General features: G+C 37.5%; 1 protein-coding gene across 5 annotated transcripts in view; it reads right to left on the bottom strand.

Annotated features, from left to right (window-relative positions):
• The window catches only part of DENND1A (DENN domain containing 1A), a 523,573-nt gene that overhangs the window by 450,114 nt on the left and 51,459 nt on the right, over nucleotides 1–22,000 (bottom strand). The window lies entirely within an intron of this gene.

The following is a 22,000-nucleotide window of genomic DNA, read 5'->3' as shown; positions in this document are numbered from 1 at the left end:
CGTAGTCAATAAAGCAGAAGTAGATGTTTTTCTGGAAATCTCTTGCTTTTTCGATGATCCAATGGATGTTGGCAATTTGATCTCTGGTTCCTCTGCCTTTTCTAAATCCAGCTTGAACATCTGGAAGTTCACAGTTCATATACTGTTGAAGCCTGGCTTGGAGAATTTTGAGCATTACTTTGCTAGTGTGTGAGATGAGTGCAATTGTGCGGTAGTTTGAGCATTCTTTGGCATTGCCTTTCTTTGCGATCGGAATGAAAACAGACCTTTTCCAGTCCTGTGACCACTGCTGAGTTTTTCAAATTTGCTGGCATATTGAGCGCAGCACTTTCACAGCATCATCTTTCAGGATTTGAAATAGCTCAACTGGAATTCCATCACCTCCACTAGCTTTGTTCATAGTGATGTTTCCTAAGGCCCACTTGACTTCTATGTGAGTCACCACACCATTGTGGTTATCTGAGTTAGCATTTTCCACTAAAAGAACCAAAGCTCCTTGGAAATATGGCAGATTTCAGAGCTAAGAAAAAATAAAGTAAAAGATGAGCATGGAACATCTTGTGCCAGAAAGCAAAGAGGTACTCAAAGAATGGTGAGGATGTGTCAAAAGAGTAAAGTGCCCCCTCAAGCTGGTTCCTATCAAAGTTGGAACAAACTGAATAATACCATTCATTAAAATAGTCTGGGAAATTCAGTAATAACTTTGAATAAAAAAGGAAATTCTGAGTCTGAAGTCAAACATACAAATAAACTGAAAGTGTAAAGAGGAAAGGAATATTTATATCATTTCAAAGCACCTTCCCCCAAAACACTTATTATAAAGATGTAAAGAGAAACCTTTCAACAGAGAAGCCTGGCAAACACTACCTTAATCAAGTGATCATCCTTAGCAACGGGACAAGCCAAAATTGTGCACTATCTGACAGGAGAAGAGCAAAGTATCACCTCTATGATTTTTCTGCCAAAGATGCTTGTTGTTGTTGTTCAGTCGCTAACTCGTGTCTGACTCTGCAACTCCATGGACTGCAGCATGCCAGGCTTCCCTGTCCTTCACTGAAATGCTTAACTTCAATCTAACCACAAGGAAACAGCAGACAAACACTGAGGCCTTCAATCTTCACATGTCGAGATAATGCAAATCAAGACTGAGAACTGTTGTCAACTGAGGAAGACTTAAAGAGACATAAAACTGAATGCAGCTTGTGATCTAAATTGAATCCTATTGCTTTAGAGACCATTTTTGGGAAAACAAACTGTGGAAAATTCTTTGAGATGGGAATACCAGACCACCTGACCTGCCTCCTGAGAAACCTATATACAGGTCAAGAAGCAACATTAGAATCGGACATCGAACAATGGCCTGGTTCAAAATTGAGAAAGGAGTACATCAAGGCTTGTATACTGTCACCCTGCTTATTTCACAAATATGCAGAGTACATCAAGTGAAATGCCAGGCTGAATGACTCACAAGCTGGAATCAAGATTGCTGGGAGAAATATTAATAACCTCAGATATGCAGGTGTCCACCCTTGTGGCAGAAAGCAAAGACAAACTAAAGAGCCTCTTGAGGATGGTCAAAGAGGAGAGTGCAAAAGCCGGCTTAAAACTCAACGTTCACAAAATGAAGATCATGGCATCCAAACACATCACTTCGTGGCAAATAGATAGGGGAACAATGGAAACAGTGAAAGACTTTCTTTTCTTGGGCTCCAAAATCACTGCAGATGGTGACTGCAGCCATGAAATTAAAAGATGTTTGCTCCTTGGAAGAAAACCTATGGCAAACCTAAATAGCATATTAAAAAGCAGAGACATTACTTTGCCAACAAATGTCCGTCTAGTCAGAACTATGGTTTTTCCAGTAGTCATGTATGGATGTGCGAGTTGGACCGTAAAGAAGGCTGAGCTCCAAAGAATTGATGCCTTTGAACTGTGGTGTTGGAGAAGACTCTTCAGAGTCCCTTGGACTGCCAGGAGATGAAACCGGTCAATCCTAAAGGAAATTAACCCTGAATATTCACTGGAAGGACTGACGCTGAAGTTGAGGCACCAATGCTTTGGCCACATGATGCGAAGAGCCAACTCACTGGAAAAGATCCTGATGCTAGGAAAGAAGGCAGGAGCAGAAGGGAAGGTCAGAGGATGAGATGGTTGGATGGCATCACCAACTCAATGGACATGAGTTTAAGGAGATGATGAAGGACAAGGAAGCCTGGCGTGAGGTAGTCCATGGGACTGCAAAGAGTCAGACATGACTGAGTGAGTGAACAACAACAACTGGGGAAACTGGCAAAGCTGGGAATTAGATGGCAGTACTATATCAATGTTAATTTCCTCATTTTGATGAGTATATTGTGGTTAATATACAGGAAAATTGCTCTGATTCCAGCAAATATTGAATTTCTGAGGGGAAGGTCTGCAACTTATTCTCAAGTGGTTTGGATTAGGGGGAGGCAGAGATGTGCTTGAAATGTAATTACAACTTCTCTATAACTTTGAAATTGTTTAAAATATTTTTAAAGCTTTTTAAAAACATGGGGAAAGATACTGTGGTTTAAGTGAATGTAGGGAGAGTCTTGACTTTCAGGTTTCTGGAAGTGAGCAAATGAATGAGTATTAATGCCATTCAACAAAACCTTAGGAAAGAATGGACAATTTTAGGATTGGCTCTTCAGTTTTGTTTTGCTAGGTGTGGCCACTCCACTCTGGCCAGGAGTAGGGGTAGAAGACTGGGGGAAAGGGATGCTAATTCAACTTGAGGAACCTCTGGGACATTGAGAGGCAGCCGCTGGCAGAGAAGAAAAGTCTGGCACTCAGGAGTCTGGGCCAGAGAGACAGACTGAGAAACTGTCAGTCTCTAGGTGATAGCAGAAACCAAGGTGTGAATGAGATCACACTGGGACAGTTTATACTCCATCACATTCCAGAAACAATCTCAGATGACTTTTGAAAGCATACATATAGTTAAAATGATTTAAAAGTACATATGAAGGACTTCCCTGGTGGATATGAATCTGCCTGCCAATGCAGGGGACATGGCTTTGATCCCTGGTCCAGAAAGATTCCGCACATCGTGGAGTGGCAAAGCCAGTGTGCCCCAAATACTGAGCCCACACACTTGAGCCTGCAAGCTGCAACTAGTGAAGTCCACATGCCTAGTGCTTCACAACAAGAGAAGCCACCGCGATGAGAAGCCCACGCAACACAACAAAAGGGTAGCTCCCACTTACTGCAACTAGAGAAAGCCCAGTGCAGCCAAAAAATTAATAAAAATAAAAAACACACGTGTAAACTGAGGGACTAAGGACAAAGGGAAGATTAAAAGGGGGGAAAATAAAGTCAGGGGAAACAATATTGTGTAAAAATGCATAATAAAAATGCATATGAAGATACTAGCTTACTAAGAAAGCTGCATATAGCACACAGAGCTAAAAGGCAAATATAGTGCAAAGGTTCCTGAGAGGCCAAAGAAAACATACAGCAAAGAGGAGCCTGTAAACACTGCATGGACACCCATCTATCATACAGTATGCACTTCCTTTGTTAGCACTTACCAATAGTATAAATCTGACGTTTTCCTTTTGAAAGAAAACATGGGTATATCATTTTGTTTGCTATCAAAATGGGCTTATATTTTAACACAATATAAATAATAAAAGTTCTGATGTTTTTAAAATCATTAAAACACAAATCTATCTATAACCATGAATGCTTTCTCTTCATTTATAGAATAAATTGAGAAAATTAACAACAGTAACAAACATTTGCATGGGATTTACAGTTTGAAAAGCATTTGTATTTACTGTACATTATTTCATTCGGTCCTCATACCATCCACAATGACAGTCAAGACTGGCACAGACTTAATTTCACAGGTTAATAAATACCTTCAGAGAAGTCAAATTATGTATCCAAAATTACAAGACTAATAAGCAGGTGAATTTGGACCATAATTCCAGTTTTCTGACTCCATGGTTTACACGTTCATTCACTCATTCATCCAATTCTTTATGGAGCACCTCTCAGAGAACACTGTCCATTCTGTACTGTTACTATGAAGATCAAATAAAAGAACATGGGGCTGTTTACAAAGTATGAAGCCTAAAAAATGATAGCTATTTTCAAAGCATCATCATTAGATCACCCTTTAAAGATATCAGTCCTTCATACATTTTGGGGAAACTAAATGTGATATGGAAATAGAAAACATGCATAAAATTGGGTTGGGATATATTGGAAAATGTGTAGTGTAAGTAGAGAAGTGGGCTAGGATGAAGCTGGGATAGGTAGGGGATAGATCACGGAAGATCCCATTTGCTCTGCTAATGAGCTTGACTGTAGCTTATGGTGAAAAGAAGACACAGAAAAGTGTAAGAATGGGAGTAATGTGGTCTCAGCTGTGCTTTTGAAAGATCCCTCAGATGACAACATTAAATATGGATGTGAAGGAAAACATAAAGGACGGTTAGGAGGCTATATTAATAAGCTAGGAAAAAGAGGGTGCACGCCTGAGCTAATTGAAGGTAGCCGCTTAACTTTAAGCTAATTTTAATCTGCAACATTGTGTTGTCTCTGGTCTCTAAAGACCCAAGGGAAACAAGACAGGCCAATAGGCCCTTAGGAAGAACAAGTGCTGAACAGGCTGCAAGTCATACTATGGACAACTGAAAAACTAACATAGATTCATCCCTGGGACTTTGTTTCTGCAGCGGAGTTACATAGTATAATTACTATTCTTATTAATCTACAGGGAGCCTACTTTAAAGTCATTAGTTCATTGTTTCTTTTTAATCTGAATGATTCTCAGTAATTAAAGTTTTTATCAGTTACAGAATTCTCTATAGCAAAATAGAAGAGCTGACTTCAGATGCATTATGCTTTAAGCAAAAACTAACACTCATTAACAGGATTACCTGTTGTGATTAAATAAATACAAACTGTTTGCAAAGTTTGTAAATGAGTGCAACAGCATAAAAGTAAAGCTTACCACTAAGCACAAACCTTATTTTCTTAACTCTTCAAGTCCATGCAGGAAATAGAGCAATCTCTCATTTTCCAGTTTCCCATTTCCTCTTTGCATTGCCTAATAAACACCTATGCTTCACTTTCCGCTGCTTTAACTTCCTCAATTGTATCTGCTAATAATGCCTAAGCATGTTGAACAAAACAGCAGCCCCTGAAAGAAAGCCTGTGTCCTCGGCTTTACAGTGCTCCACATGGCATAATAGAGTTTCTAATAGTGCATCAGGTCGTAAAAGTTGTCCATATTATGGAATCTCAAGACGGCTATTTTGTGGAAAACATTAATTATATGTACAAAAAGTTCTTAACAAATCTTTAGTAAAGGCTGCAATTAATTTATGGAGCCATGAAAAGTATACAAAGGGTATCAGTGATAATACTAGAAAAGAGAAAGAGTTTCATCTGGCCTTAAACTGCAAAGTTCATGTCTAATTTGACTGGTAAGAGTCAGACCACAGACTATTAAACTTGGAAGGGATCTTAAAGGTAGTCCAGTCCAATGCCTATGCCCCCACTTCAAGGGTAAAAAACACATGTAAGATCCTGACCAGTGCTTACACAGCCTATTCTGACATCTCCATTTATTTGGAAAAATTCTCCTTCAAATATTCAAGTTTCAATTTGGCAGTTAATTTCAGTCTGCAGTTAAAAGGCACTAGCTGTCAGTCAGATCTCTCACCCAGTTCCCTCCTGAAAAGAAAAACTGACAGATCACAGGAGCTTTCTTTTGTAAACCAATTCTGGAACTTTCATGCTTCTTATTTGTTAGGTTAAAGGTTAAATTGCTGACCTGTGCCCTCCTGCTTAGCGGCCTTCCCCTTTTTCTGTAAAGCTTTATTTTGGGGCTGTATTTACATGGATTAGTCCCTTTTCACGCTAAGAAGGAATCTGTTCACAGCCAAAGCCTTAGTTCTGGTTGTACAAAAAGCAGCCACAATTATTCACCACCAGACAATGACCATATTGTGGATTTACAAAAAACCCACCCCAGCCATGGAAAGATCTGTTCTTGCTGCACAAAACAATAGAAGAAAAATCTTATCAAGCATTCAAGAGAAAGCAAACAAAGCAAGCCCACTGTGAACTTGATGAAGATGTCAAGCTCCTTTAAAATATATATATATAAATCAACAAAGAGGGGTTTTCTTGTAAAGTCTTGGGAGTGAGACTTTTTCTAGTCTGAGTTTCCCTTTCTGGTTAAACACAGTCAGTAGCAGCAAGACATTGACAGCCAAGACCAGCAAATGCTGCCATTTTCTAAGCACGCTTACAGACACTCTTTTAAATGCACAATGCAAAGAGGCTTTCCTTTCCAAATATGCCCAGTGCAAATGCCAGGCAAATCATTTTTAAGCTAGTCCCTTACTACACAAGCTCTTTCAGCAAAGGTAAAATTCCTGTCCCAATCTCTAAGGAACAAACATAGGCTACTTCCCCAACCTCTAACTTACTAACTCCTTTGAAAAAGAGGGGGGGTGGGGGGTGGGGGGGCGGGGCAGGCGGTGGAGAAGGCATGGGATTTAATTAAACCATAGCTCCAATAAGATTTCCTCATCTGACACCCATGAAGTATTATACACACCCTGTTTCTTTGGGATGGGTTTGAAGGAGTCTCAAGTCACAGAAACAAATTTTCACTGGGAACATTTCATGTAAGGTGAGGACTTCACAGCTGCTACAAAAGCTAACTCCAGTCTAGGACACAGCTGTCTAACAAGACATGAGAGCAAATACAAAAAATTTCTCCTATCAACATGTCTTTCAGATAGATGATTTCTATTTTCTCTAGGCTAAAATGACCTAAATCCACCACCAGCAGAACACCATTCAAGTAAAATAATAAAGTGAAATAAACACTAATAGAAACAAGCATTAAATGCACACCTAAGAATCCCTAATATATAACTAATTTTTTAAAGAAACAGTACTTTAATTCATCACAGAGCAAAATACTAATACTTTATTGTTAACGACTTCCATCTGTAACAGTTTATCTTTGACACAGCCCTTCTCAGTCCTCTATTCCTCCATCTGCCTCTTCATTTCTCTGTACCCTTCCTGCCAAAAAAAAAAAAGGCAATACCAAAAATGTCCAGTCACAGTTGTGTCCATTGAGTCAGTGATGCCATCCAACAGAGGATGAGATGGTTGGATGGCATCACTGACTCAATAAACATGAGTTTGAGCAAACTCCAAGAGATGGTAAAGGATAGGGAAGACTTGCATGTTGCAGTCCAGAGGGTTTCAAAGAGTCAGACACAGCTAAGCAACTGAACAATAACCCAAAATTTAGCCACAATTTATAACTTGAGAGTAATATAATTTGCCATCTTTAAAAGGGGGCTGAATTTATTAACATATGTATAACAACAGGGAATTGGTTAATCAAACTCTAAGGCTCTGATGGAACCTTTAAAAATCAAAATGTTCAAGATAACCAACTTTTTTGGGGGGGTCTATATCACAGGACATGTGTGATCTTAGTTATCCCCAACCAGTGATCAAACCCGTACCCCACTACAGTGGAAGCATGGAGTCTTAACCACTGGACTGCCAGGTAGTCCCTATGATAATCATCTTAAGGTCTTTTTCTCATTAAAAAAATGTACACCAAAAAAGAATAATAAAAATTTTTAAAAATAAAAATGCATATGTGCAAGGTTATCAAATGGGAGAAATCAAAACTTGAGAGTGGGGTTGCAATGGAGGTGATTTTATTCTAAACTTCCTGTAAAATTTTGTCTTTTTGATAGTACTTTTAGTGCGATCATCAGTGCTGTCAAAATGAGACAATTCTGGCCAATGGTCCTACTTAGATGACTACGACAACCACAGAAAGTACTTCCATGCAAAGCCAAAGCACAAGAGTCTCAGAAGTTTGCTTACTTTGAATTAGGAAATTTATGATCCCCGAGAAAATAAGGATGGCACTACAAGGACCAGAACACAAAGTAGGAAGTACTTAAACTCCTCACCAACTTCTAGGAGGAACAAGATTAAGGCACAAACTACACTCAGAGCCGATTCAAATGTAAATGCTCCGCTTCCTCTCTAACAATGATAAACTCCCTCAGAGTTAATAGTTTCTCCCTAAGAGATTCATCTCTCTTTTCAACTTAGAGGTATGTTTTGGAGAAAAGGAAGAAACACATGGTGGGGCTTAGAGCAAAACCTTTTAAATTCTTTGTCATAAAAGCTGCAGAGTAAACTACATTTCCTTTACTAATCCTTCGAACACTTGTTAAACTTGAGTGCGCTGACAACTTTGCCACTGCAATCACATTTTGGTTTCTAACAAGTTAAAAAAAAAAAAAAAAATACTGTGGTTGTACTAAATTGTATTACCATCTTCCCTGAACTCCAAGTGAGAATTTATGCTGCCTTCACAAACTGTTGAAAGAGACACTCTCTAGGGAGAAATAACTTTTGGCACATTGCATAGCAAAGCTAAAGTTACAAAAGCAGGCTAAAATATCTTTCACCACACATATATTTTCATTCTCATTCGCTCCCTCTCTCTCTCTTCCTCCCCACTCTCTGTCTCTCACACTCACCAACATGTAAACACAAAAACATGCTATGCCCTCCATAGGCAAAGGCATTATTTTGGAAAACTCTTAGTTTAGGTTCATATCTGGAAAACTTTTAAATTATGCACATAAGTTTCTTCTTTTTTAAATCAAGTATGTACATCTTTTAGTTAAGCAGCTTCTCCATGTCTTAGGAAATAGTAAAACTCCACAATGCTCATCAAAATAAATTTTAAAAATACAGAAAATCATTATCAATTATTTCAAAGACTCCACAGTCCTCCAAGCTATGAAAAATAATATAGGTGTTCTTTCAAGTCAGGAGGCTGAAAGAGTAGAGAACAATGATTTGACAGAAGAACTAAAGAAGACAAATGAGGCACTGTTATTTTACAGTTAATATTTTATTTACTCTTCACAGCAACTCTAAAAGATAAACATTAACAAACATATTTGCAAGTAAAAAAACAAATAAAACTTTCCCAAGTAACTTCCCCAAGGTTATTAGCTGTGGAGCCATAATTCAGACCCAGCTCCATAGCTCCTTCCACTACACCCACTGCTTCAGCTAGAAGACAGAGTGGGCAGCTTTTACTGAGACAAATTTTCATGATGCCGGACCACCAGGCAGTTTCCCAGGAGCAACAGAAAAAGCCTAAAATGCAAAAAGTAGGGGCTGTTGCCGAGGCTTGACGTAAATGCTTCATTGTACTCCGGGAAGTCTGATGGACACTTAATAAATGAAGAGGAAAAGGCATTCCTCACCCAGTGAGACAAGTGTAAGTGCGCCTTCCTTTAAACATCTCATCCTGAGCACCTCTGTTCGTAGAAAAGGCAGAATAACATCTTCCAAAAAAACCACTAGAGAGAAAACTGCAATATAACTCTTGCTTCTAATATAAATCCCCTCCCTCTAGTTTGACCTAAGGATTTCCATTAAAAAACATAATACAGCAAATTGAGCAGCCATTCAACCTACTGGAAATGAGATATTTATAAACAATAAAACTGCAGAGACTAATCAAAATATCAATGTTCGCTGTAAACAGCTGCAATGGTCTCATTTCATTCATTTGCCCAACAAATAGTAACTGAGTGCTTACCATGTCCCACTTACTGTTCCAGGTGCTGGGCACACATCAATGAACTGAATAAACAAAGACCTCTGCCCTTTCAGAACTGACAGTGTGGTAGCACAGGGTCTCTCAAGCTAACCAGAATCTGCCTAAGAGTCATATTTTTTTAACTAGTAAAAAGAAATAAACTATTCCTCCATGGGTCCACAAATGCTTTGCCTTCTGTCTGAAATGCCTCCTGGGACCCTTCCCCAGCACCTATCACACAGCAAACTTTAATAAAAATTGCTGAATGGGTAAAATATGATACAAAAAGATCTTTCTAAACAAAATGGAGAAAATGTAGTAGTGAACAGCCCTAAATCTCAACTTACATTGAGTCTAGGCCCAAACTTTAATCCTACAGCAGACCCAGAGAAGCCGAAATAAAACCTGAGTAAATTCAAACTCCATTCAGCAAACCCAAGAAAAATTAGGTCGGCTTGTTCCAGGGTCCAACCTCCAGGATTAAGAACTTTTTTAAAACCTGATTCGGACTTGCTAAGGTTGCTGGACATAAGAAAGGACCTAGTCAAGCCTTCCAAATGCCCTGGGCCTAGAACTGCCTTAGATCTGATCTCAGTGCCTTGTTATCACAGTTATCATAGATGGGATGAGCCTTCAATAGGAAGAGGTGACATTTCCTCAGTTCAGACCCCCAATGATCCTCAACTTCTAGTTTGAAGGATCAAAACAAATGAATCCAATTTATAAAACACAGTTCAGACTGAGAGGTGCTCTGTGCTATGTCCTGTGCTTAATTCCTTAATATTTTATCATTTAACCTTTGCAATAACACTATCAAGTACTATCATTATCATCCCCATTTTACAATTTAGAAAAGAAACTAAGACAAGGACAGAGACTAAGTAATTTGCCCAAAATCACACAGGGAATTAAGTCATAAGTGGAATTAGAATTTGAACCCAGATGGTCTAATCCTAGAAACCATGCTCTTAACCAGATTTTTGCTAATATTTTTGAAGTTTTACGGGGAAGAAAGATAAGAACTTCTATTAACCAAAAAATTTATCAGGAAGAGGAATAAATTAAATGTTATGCTGAGCTGATTTTCTATTTCATTGAGAGCCATGATGAAAATGTTTTCCATTTCAGTCTTTATAGAAAATCTTCCCCAAATAATTCTGTCAATTTTCCATTCATAGTAAGTACAACCTAACAAACCTAATGGCACTCTTTCCCTGTGATGTTCTACAAGTCAATTTCAACATTCTCAGTATCAGTGATGATTATCACTGAGGACAGAAAACTGAGCTAAATATACATTAACTATTGACCATATTCCAGAAATGAGCTCTTTTAATAAATCTGATACCAACTTACTTTCTTGGCATGTGGTTCTTCTTACAACTAGACAGACCAAAGAACAAAAAACTCTGGTAGTTGAGGACAACTGTGACATAAGTGGAGAAAAAAAATATATAGGTTACTCATTGGAAATTATCCATGTGTCCAAAGTATGCTTTTCTGGAAAGAACTCAGAATTAATCCTACATTTTCTGAAAGAGAAAACTGGTTATCCAGACAGTTTCCTTTTCATCGAGTTCAATATCTTCACTATTGTTCTAGTATTTTGAACCTTTCAAAAGGAATTTAATTATATCAGAAGGGAGATTTAACCTCTTAAAATCACAATTGCAAGAGGTTTCATTGTTTGGAGTTTATTGTGGTTTGAATTTTGGGTTTCTGTTTCTGTTTTAAGGATGATGTAGAATTAAGTCATCACAAGAAAGCCTAATTTGTACTTGTTTCTGTGTTATGCATTTTAATACATAATGTCAACCAGAAATTGGCACTTGCCATCTACCTCTACAAGGATTAAATCACATGCTGCCACAGCTGCTGACCTCCAACAGCCTGCTGAAGGAGTTCAGGGTGGAAACCAGGAATGAGGCACTCTGTACTCCAGGAACACTGGCAGGATAGGTCTTCAGATAGTCAGATGTTCTCAGTAGCTGATTTTATGAGCCCAATTCTTGTATTTCCTCGTATCTAGAAAAACACTAAAATACTTCATGGTGACAACAGTTTGTTGTGACTCGCAGAAACTTCATGAGACCAGCAGAAACTTCATAAAAAATAAACATGATTGATTGCATGTACTCCACCTTTACCAAAATCACATATATACTGTCCTCTCTCCTACTTCTTTGCAACAGATTCTCAAAGCTATCTGAGGTGCTAGCTCCCAGGCTGCAGTCCTCATACTGACCCAAATAAAACTTAACTCACAACTCTCACATTGTACCTTTTTTTTTTAAGTAGACAATACTGTCTGTAATTCACCAACAAATAGATATAAGGTTTCTTTAAATAATAAGCAAACTAGAACCAGTTTAAATAACTTTCCCATGGTCAAACAATTAGTTGGTGAGACAAGAAATCTGACTTCAAAGACTACAGTCTCTCCACTACATTGTTTTTTATTACAAATTATTCATGAAGATATGAGTTGGCCCAAAAGTTTGTTCAGGTTTTTCTGCAACATCTTACAGGAAAAACCTGAATGAAATTTTGGGCCAACCCAATAGACACTGTTATAACCTAGACAGTAATTCATCTGCACCTATTTTCTCTTCAAATAAGGCTTTGTGATAACATAGAATTCTAATGCCTAAGAAACTTTAAAGGTTTAAAAAACAAAAACAAGTCTTAAATCAAGCAATTTCTTAAAGTTTCCTGCTGGGCAAAGCAAGCTCATAGTGATAGCTTTCCTAAAGATTTATTTTTCTAATGAAAGCCTTTAAAGAGACTGCATGTTATCAATATATCATAAAGAAGGAAATGGAAAATGTGTTGTGAAATAACACCAAAATAAGTTCAAAGGCTAGAATATAATTTCCTAAAGGTTAAAGAAAGTTTCATAAGCAGTTAAAACATGAGGTCCAGTTCCTGTCTTACAGAGCTCACATTCCACTTTCTAGAGTCTAGCACAGCGATGAACCTAAAGTGAGAGCTCAAAGAATAAGTGACTAAAACTGTAACCAAAAATTAAGTGTATAAGACCTCAGTCATGTAGATTCCTGGGGAGATAAGACTTATATGACAGTTTTTGAGAAAGCTGAAGATATACATTTTTCAGCACTGAAACTTCATAATTTTTGTTGTAATTCTAAACTATATTATATCTCATTGCTTTTTGGAAAAGTATATTCTAATAAAACATTTTTCTGATGACTGTAGTAAACATTTATTTTGGCTACCTAGCATCCATCCATTCTCCCTTCCTCTGGTAAAATCACCATATTTTCCTCTGGGGAACAACCCTGCCCCATTCTCAGCTATAGAACCCAAACGGCACTGAATAGGCTTCCCACATACACACTCCTTCACTCCTCAATCGGCATCTCAAAGTCACCCACTCAAAACCATCATAAGCGGTTCACAGAGCAGTCTATGACCCAAACGAGGCCTATTACAATGGTCCTTGGGTTAATGGCTCAAAATAAGATAAGATACTCTTTTCTACTAGGGTGACTAAACTGGTAGATATAAATTTTGGATTTGCTAGTAGCCATCTTTGCCATTGTATAGGGACCACTTGCCCAGAAACGAACACAGAAGACAAAAAACCAAGAGCTCAAGATATGACAAATCTCTGAAACTATATGCAGAACACCTAGATCCAGCAAAACCCAAAACCAGTTTTACCACTGCAACTTCTCAGTACTGAGAACCAATAAATTCCCTATTTTGCTCAAGCCAGATTTCACTGGGCTTCTGCCATTCTCAGCAAAAAGAATCTAATGCAATGATTTGAAGTCATCAACATAATTAGCTGTGCTGATCAATATAATACAGAAAAATCTTCAGGGCAAACCAAAGCACATAGGGTATAAGCTAAGAGCTTTCCCATGAATAAAATAGTTAAGTTTGAATGCATGGATTCTGAGAAATCTACTTTGTTGTTGTACTTCCCATTTTTCAGCTGCATTAGACCAATAACAATTGTTGGACAGTAGAGTTCTACACAGATAGGAAATCTTGTGTTAAATAAAAATAAAATGGTAATTTAAAATAACAGTATAATAAAATTAACAAAACACTAATTATTAATAACATATTAATAAAATAAAATATTGTTTTATTAATAATAAAGTAATAACATATACTCTGGAATAAATCTAACCAAAATTAATACAAGAACTACATGAGGAGACTACAAAACTCTGATGAACAAAATCAAAGAATTAAATAAATGAAGATATATTCCATGTTCACAAATCAGAAGTCTCAATATTGTCAAGATGTCAGTTCTTCCTAACTTGATTTAAAGATTCAATACAATAGCACACAAAATACCAGCAAGTTACTTTGTGCATATCAACAAACTGATTCTAACATTTACACAGAGAGGCAAAAGACCCAGAATAGCCAACACAATATGAAGAAAAAACCCAAAATCTGAAGACTGACATTAACTGACTTCAAGAGTGATCATAACTTACAGAAACCAACACAGGATGACATTGGTGAAAGAACAGACAAATCGATCAATAAATCAAGACAGCCCAGAAACAGATCCACAAAAATTAGTCAACTGATCTTTGCTAAAGCAGCAAAGGCAATACAATGGAGCAAAAATGGTCTCTTTTAACCAACAGAGCTAGAACAACTGGATATCCACATGCAAAATACTGAGTCTAGACACATACTGAATCTTTCCTTCATGCCTCACAAAAGTTAACTCAAAATAGATCATGACCTAAATGTAAAACACAAAACTACAGACCTAGAAGATAACATAGGAGAAAACCTACATCATGATCTTGGGAACTGTGATGACCACAAACAGGACCTATGAAAGAAATGATTGATAAGCCAAACTTCATCAAAGTTAAAAACTTATGCTCTGCAGAAGACAATATCAGGAAAATAAGAAAAACAAGCTATAGACTGGAAGAAAATGTTTACGAAAGACACATTTGATAAAGGACTGTAATCCAAAATATACAATGAATTCTTAAAGCTCAAAAATAAGAAAACAAACAACCCAATTTAACAAATGGGCAGAAGATCTTAACAGAAACCTCACTGAAGAAGATACTCAGATAGCAAATAAACATAAGAAAAGATGCTCCACATAATATGTAATCAGGGAGGTGCAAATTAAAACAATGATACACCACACACCGCTGTACACCTTTAGAATGACCAAAATTCAGACCACCACCATCACCAAATGCTGGTGAGGATATGGAACTCTCATTCATTGGTGGTGGGAGGTACAGCTTGGTGATTTCTTACAAAACTAAACAGACTCTTGCCATAAAATCCAGCAATCAGACTCCTTGATATTCACCCAAAGGAGTTGCAAACATATCTCCACAATAGCACAACATGTGAATGTTTATTAGAAATTTTATTCATAACTCTCAATACCTGGAAGCAACTAAAGGAAGATGTCCTTTAGTAAGTCAATGGATACATAAACCATGACACATCCAGGCAATGGAATATTATTCAGCACTAAAAAGAAATGAGGCATCAAGCCATGAAAAGACATGGAAAAACATTAAATGGTATGACTAAGTGAAAGAAACTCATCTGAAAAGGCTACATACAAATATGATTCCAACTATCAATATATGACAATCTCGAAAAGGCAAAACTGGAAAGAGTAAAAAGATCAGTGGTGGGGATCAGTGTGTGGACAACAGGGAAGCCTAAAGAGATAGAACACAAAATTTTTAGAGCAGTAAAAATACTCTGTATACTATAATGATGCATATATGTTATTATACATTTATCCAAATTCACAGAATATACAACACCAAGAGTGAACCATGACATAAACAATGGACTTTGGGTGATTATGACAAGTTAATGTAGGTTCATCAATTGTAACACACATACCACATTCATGGGAGATGTTGATAATAGGAGAGGTTGTGCAGGTGTGAGGTAGGCATATCCAGGAAATTTCTGTATCATCCTCTCAATTTTGCTGTGAACCTAAATCTTCCCTTTAAAAAAATTAAACCTTTCAAAACAATAACGACAGCTATTATTTGAGAACTTTCCATATCGCAAGCACTAAGCATTTTACTTTAATCCTTTCAACTGAATGAAGTAGGTACTATTAGGGCCTCCATTTTATAACTGAGAAAATGAGGCTCTGAGACTGGCATTTGGTGATAATAAAAATAAACAAACTTGCTGCTCACATGGATTTTATTGTTTAGTGGATCAATGAATTCCTAGTCCACCTAGAAGGCCATAGGCCTAATACAATGAACCACAGATACAGCAAGAAGAAACACACTGCTGTGAATAAATCAAAAATTGTGAGACTTCCCTATTTCGTAATTTATACCCATATGGCCCTTAAATCACACACTTTAGAAACAGGAAGAAATCTGGAATCAGTTCCAAATAACCAAACATTAAGAAAATACATTGCTCACTTTGTGTTACTTTGTAAGAACAGCAATTCAAAGTCATTCTACATACCAATTTAGAGCATCAACACTGTGTAATAAAAACACATAGCTTTAAGCAAGGATATACAATTAAGGTAAAATTCAAAATGTGATTTCAATAGGAAAAAAAAGCAATTTGAAAAAGGCATACAGGAGGGCTTCAGAGAAATAAAATGTTCTATTTCTTGACTGTTAGGTACATGAATTTACCTTTATTCTTTTTTTTTCCCCCAATTATTTTTATTAGTTGGAAGCTAATTACTTTACAATATTGTGGTGGTTTTTGCCATAACATTGACATGAATCAGCTATGGATTTACATGTTTCCCATCCTGAACCCCCCTCCCACCTCCCTCCCCATCCCATCCCTCTGGGTCATCCCAGTGCACCAGCCCCGAGCACTTGTCTCATGCATCCCACCTGGACTGGCGATCTGTTTCACACTTGATAATATACATGTTTCGATGCTGTTCTCTCAGATCATCCAACCCTCACCTTCTCCCATAGAGTCCAAAAATCTGTTCTATACATCTGTGCCTTTTTTTCTGTCTTGCATATAGGGTTATCGTTACCATCTTTCTAAATTCCATATATATGCGTTAGTATACTGCATTGGTGTTTTTCTTTCTGGCTTACTTCACTCTGTATAATGGGCTCCAGTTTCATCCATCTCATTAGAACTGATTCGAATGAATTCTTTTTAATGGCTGAGTAATATTCCATGGTGTATATGTACCACAGCTTCCTTATCCATTCATCTGCTGATGGACATCTAGGTTGCTTCCATGTCCTGGCTATTATAAACAGTGCTGCGATGAACATTGGGGTGCACGTGTCTCTTTCAGATCTGGTTTCCTCAGTGTGTATGCCCAGGAGTGGGATTGCTGGTTCATATGGCAGTTCTATTTCCAGTTTTTAAGGAATCTCCACACTGTTCTCCATGGTGGCTGTACTAGTTTGCATTCCCACCAACAGTGTAAGAGGAGGGTTCCTTTTTCTCCACACCCTCTCCAGCATTTATTGCTTGTAGACTTTTGGATAGCAGCCTCCTGACTGGCATGTTATGGTACCTCATTGAGGTTTTGATAATGAGTGATGTTGAGCATCTTTTCATGTGTTTGTTAATCATCTGTATGTCTTATTTGGAGAAATGTCTGTTTAGATCTTTGACCCATTTTTTGATTGGGTCATTTATTTTTCTGGAATTGAGCTTCAGGAGTTGCTTGTATATTTTTGAGATTAATCCTTTGTCTGTTTCTTCATTTGCTATTATTTTCTCCCATTCTGAGGGCTGTCTTTTCACCTTGCTTATAGTTTCCTTTGTTGAGCAAAAGTTTTTAAGTTTCATTAGGTCCCATTTGTTTATTTTTGCTTTTATTTCCAATATTCTGGGAGGTGGGTCATAGAGGATCTTGCTGTGATTTATGTCGAAGAGTGTTTTGCCTATGTTCTCCTCTAGGAGTTTTATAGTTTCTGGTCTTACATTTAGATCTTTAATCCATTTTGAGTTTATTTTTTGTGTATGGTGTTAGAAAGTGTTCTAGTTTCATTCTTTCACAAGTGGTTGACCAGTTTTCCCAGAACCACTTGTTAAAGAGATTGTCTTTTTTCCATTGTATGTTCTTGCCTCCTTTGTCAAAGATAAGGTGTCCATAGGTACGTGGATTTATCTCTGGTCCTTCTATTTTGTTCCATTGATCTATATTTCTGTCTTTGTGCCAGTACCATACTGTCTTGATGACTGTGGCTTTGTAGTAGAGCCTGAAGTCAGGCAGGTTGATTCCTGCAGTTCCATTCTTCTTTCTCAAGATTGCTTTAGCTATTCGAGGTTCTTTGTATTTCCATACAAATTGTGAAATTATTTGTTCTAGTTCGATGAAGACTATCATTGGTAGCTTGATAGGGATTGCATTGAATCTATAGATTGCTTTGGATAGTATACTCATTTTCACAATATTGATTCTTCCAATCCATGAACAGTATATTTTTCCATCTATTTGTGTCCTCTTTTATTTCTTTCATCAGTGTTTTATAGTTTTCTATGTATAGGTCTTTTGTTTCTTTAGGTAGATATACTCCTAAGTATTTTATTCTTTTTGTTGCAATGGTGAATGGTATTGTTTGCTTAATTTCTCTTTCTGTTTTCTCATTGTTAGTGTATAGAAATGCAAGGGATTTCTGTGTGTTAATTTTATATCCTGCAACTTTACTGTATTCATTGATTAGCTCTAGTAATTTTCTGGTAGAGTCTTTAGGGTTTTCTATGTAGAGGATCATGTCATCTGCAAAAAGCGAGAGTTTCACTTCTTCTTTTCCTATCTGGATTCCTTTTACTTCTTTTCCTGCTCGGATTGCTGTGGCCAAAACTTCCAAAACTATGTTGAATAGTAGTGGTGACAGTGGGCACCCTTGTCTTGTTTCTGATTTTAGGGGAAATGCTTTCAATTTTTCACCACTGAGGATAATGTTTGTTGTGGGTTTGTCATATATAGCTTTTATTATGTTGAGGTATGTTCCTTCTATTCCTGCTGTCTGGAGAGTTTTTATCGTAAACGGATGTTGAATTTTATCAAAGGCTTTTTCTGCATCTATTGAGATAATCATATGGTTTTTATCTTTCAATTTGTTAATGTGGAGTATTACATCGATTGATTTGTGGATATTAAAGAATCCATGCATTCCTGGGATAAAGTTCACTTGGTCATGATGTATGATTTTTTAAATATGTTGTTGGATTCTGTTTGCTAGAATTTTGTTAAGGATTTTTGCATCTATGTTCATCAGTGATATTGGCCTGTAGTTTTCTTTTTTTGTGGCATCTTTGTCTGGTTTTGGAATTAGGTTGATGGTGGCCTCATAGAAAGAGTTTGGAAGTTTACCTTCTTCTGCAATTTTCTGGAAGAGTTTGAGTAAGATAGGTATTAGTTCTTCTCTAAATTTTTGGTAGAATTCAGCTGTGAAGCCATCTGGTCATGGGCTTTTGTTTGCTGGAAGATTTCTGATTACAGTTTAGATTTCCATGCTTGTGATGGGTCTGTAAAGATCTATTTCTTCCTGGTTCAGTTTTGGGAAATTTATTTTTCTAAGAATTTGTCCATTTCTTCCAAGTTGTCCATTTTATTACCTTTATTCTTTAAACTATACATATACATACATATATATAAGTTGTGTCATAGTTTTTATAAACTTGTTTAAAGAATACAGTCACACTAGAGTTCAAATCCTAACTGAGAACTTTGAACAAGTCATTTCCTATCTGTAAGCTTTAATCATTTAATACTTATTGAAGGTCTCACTACAAACAAAGTTAGTGGAGGTGATAGAATCCCAGTTGAGCTATTTCAAATCCTGAAAGATGATGCTGTGAAAGTGCTGCACTCAATATGCCAGCAAATTTGGAAAACTCAGCAGTGGCCACACGACTGGAAAAGGTCAGTTTTCATTCCAATCCCTAAGAAAGGCAATGCCAAAGAATGCTCAAACTACCACACAATTGCACTCATCTCACACGTTAGTAAAATAATGTTTAAAATTCTCCAAGCCAGGCTTCAGCAATACATGAACCATGAACTTCCAGATGTTCAAGCTGGATTTAGAAAAGGCAGAGGAACCAAAGATCAAATTGCCAACATCTGCTGGATCATCGAAAAAGCAAGAGAGATCCAGAAAAACATCTATTTCTGCTTTATTGACTATGCCAAAGCCTTTGGCTGTGTGGATCACAATAAACTGTGGAAAATTCTGAAAGAGATGGGCATACCAGACCACCTGACCTGCCTCTTGAGAAACCTGTATGCAGGTCAGGAAGCAACAGTTAGAACTGGACATGGAACAACAGACTGGTTCCAAATAGGAAAAGGAGTATGTCAAGGCTGTATATTGTCACCCTGCTTATTTAATTTACATGCAGAGTATATCATGAGAAACGCTGGGCTGGAGGAAGCTCAAGCTGGAATCAAGATTGCCGGGAGAAATATCAATAACCTCAGATATGCAGATGACACCACCCTTATGGCAGAAAGTGAAGAAGAACTAAAGAGCCTCTTGATGAAAGTGAAAGAGGAGAGTGAAAAAGTTGGCTTAAAGCTCAACATTCAGAAAACTAAGATCATGGTACCTGGTCCCATCACTTCATGGCAAATAGATGGGGAAACAGTGGAAACAGTGGCTGACTTTATTTTTCTGGGCTCCAAAATCACTGCAGATGGTGACTGCAGCCATGAAATTAAAAGACCCTTACTCCTTGGAAGGAAAGTTATGACCAACCTAGACAGCATATTAAAAAGCAGAGACATTACTTTGCCAACAAAGGTTCGTCTAGTCAAGGTTATGGTTTTCCCGTTGTCATGTATGGATGTTAGAGTTGGACTATAGAGAAAGCTGAGTGCTGAAGAATTGATGGTTTTGAACTGTGGTGTTGGAGAAGACTCTTGAGAGTCCCTTGGACTGCAAGGAGATCCAACCAGTCCATCCTGAAGGAGATCAGTCCTGGGTATTCATTGGAAGGACTGATGTTGAGGCTGAAACTCCAATACTTTGGCCACCTGATGCGAAGAGCTGACTCATTTGAAAAGACCCTGATGCTGGGAAAGACTGGGGGCAGGAGGAAAAGGGGACGAAAGAGGATGAGATGGTTGGATCGCATCACCGACTCAATGGACATGGGTTTGGGTGGACTCCGAGGGTTGGTGATGGACAGGGAGGCCTGGCGTGCTGCGGTTCATGGGGTCGCAAAGAGTCGGACACAACTGGGCGACTAAACTGAACTGATATGCCAAGTACTACTCTAGATGTTAGAATAAACAAGTTCAAGAAACAATTTCTGCTTTCATGGAACCCTATTTTTCTTATCTATGCAATTGAGATGATACTTCTTATTTCATTAGGTGGTGGGCAAAAGCTTAATTGCACTGAGCTCTCACTAGGCTCACCTCTAGTTTAAAGAAACAATCATTCTAACAATCCTAAAATACAAAGCACACTGTAATTCTCAAAACTACCCCTGACTTTTTAAAGTCAGCTTGAAGAGTACAGTGAGGTAAGGTTCCATGCCTCTATCCCAAACAAGATGTTTTCTAACTGGAGTATCAGGTACTTAGAGTTAAGAGAAATTACAAAGATTAAGTAATCCAGGTCTTTTGAGTGAGTGGTAATTTGCCCCTATTACACTGCTACAAATCAGGATCCATATCTTAACACTCTATAAAGTGTATTTAATTTTACTGGAAAATTCAGAAGAAGCAAAATAAAAGCTAAAGTAATCAAGTAATAAAATTAACCAAAAATTTTTAAAAATTTAAAAATAAAGCAAAATAAAAGCTAAAGTAAAGGCAGGAGGAGAAGGGGATGACAGAGGATAAGATGGTTGCATGGCATCGCCAACCTGATGGACATGAGTTTGAGCCAGTTCCAGGAGTTGGTGACGGACAAGGAAGCCTGGCGTGCTACAGTTCATGGGGTCACAAAGAGTGACTAAACTGAACTGAATCATGCTGAATCAAAAACAAAAAACATCAGAAAAAACAAAAACTCTAAGTCAAAGAGATACATGCACCCCAATGTTCATAGCAGCATTATTTATAATAGCCAAGATATGAAAACAACCCAAGTTCCAATCAACAGACAATTGGTTTAAGAAGATGCAGTGTACATACACAGTAGAGTACTACTCAGCTATAAAAAAAAGAATGAAATACTGCCATTTGCGGCAACATGAAGAGACCTAGAAGTGAAGTAACTCAAAAAGACAATTATTATACAATATCACTTATACATGGAATCTAAATACAGTACAAGGGAATCTATATACAAAACAAAAAGAGACTTGGATATAAAAAACAAACTTATGGTTAGTAAAGGGGGAGTGGGGGGGATAAATGAGGACTATGCA

Source organism: Dama dama, chromosome 11, assembly GCF_033118175.1.
Source record: "Dama dama isolate Ldn47 chromosome 11, ASM3311817v1, whole genome shotgun sequence".
Classification (NCBI taxonomy): domain Eukaryota; kingdom Metazoa; phylum Chordata; class Mammalia; order Artiodactyla; family Cervidae; genus Dama; species Dama dama.
The sequence above is the reverse complement of the archived record's forward strand: the minus strand, read 5'-3'. Positions and strand labels throughout refer to the sequence as shown.